This window comes from Haliaeetus leucocephalus, unplaced genomic scaffold, assembly GCF_000737465.1.
Source record: "Haliaeetus leucocephalus isolate CR32 unplaced genomic scaffold, Haliaeetus_leucocephalus-4.0 Scaffold120, whole genome shotgun sequence".
Classification (NCBI taxonomy): domain Eukaryota; kingdom Metazoa; phylum Chordata; class Aves; order Accipitriformes; family Accipitridae; genus Haliaeetus; species Haliaeetus leucocephalus.
In genome coordinates, this window is record NW_010972556.1 from 1,033,161 (window position 1) to 1,033,784 (window position 624).

General features: G+C 36.5%; 1 protein-coding gene across 4 annotated transcripts in view; it reads right to left on the bottom strand.

The window, feature by feature from the left end:
• The window catches only part of NIM1K (NIM1 serine/threonine protein kinase), a 30,275-nt gene that overhangs the window by 26,307 nt on the left and 3,344 nt on the right, over window positions 1–624 (bottom strand). The gene's annotated exons all lie outside the window — the stretch shown is intronic.

Sequence of the window (624 nt, forward strand, 5' to 3'; positions counted from 1 at the left end):
TGTAAAAGGAACTAGGCCTTAAGCCTCATTGTTTTAAGATTATTGGCCTTATTGTTTTAAGACTATTCATATTAGACATATAACTAATGATTAGATATTGGTTTAGATATGATTAATAGAATGCAGGTGCATATAAAACAATTATCTATGAGCTGCTTAATTGTTTTATGAGACTCCCTCTTCACGGCTGGCTTAAAATCCAGTCAAGCTGTATCAACAGAGAAAGGATCATACATCTTAGACCTAAGACATGGGAGTAAGTGATTAACTTTAGAATAAGATAAATTAATAAAATAACCTGAGTAGTTTCTTTAGAAATTCATAGGTACCTTTGAAGCGTAAGAAGATAAGTGATGATGGTGACCGGAGACTTTCTGCCTGTGACCACCAATCTCAGAAGAACCGAGACATGAGAATGGAGAATGGACAAGATAAGATGATGAATGATAACGATATGAGAACACAGAATCGGCTGGAAAATTACAGAGACTTTGGATTGGGACAATGGGTGGCAAAAGGGTATATAAGATTTGGAAACTTTTGGAAGTGCGCCATTCACTGCAGTGGTGGCCCAACTCGGAGTTGTTAATAAAGCAAACCTAGAGAAACCCACGTTCGTAAATT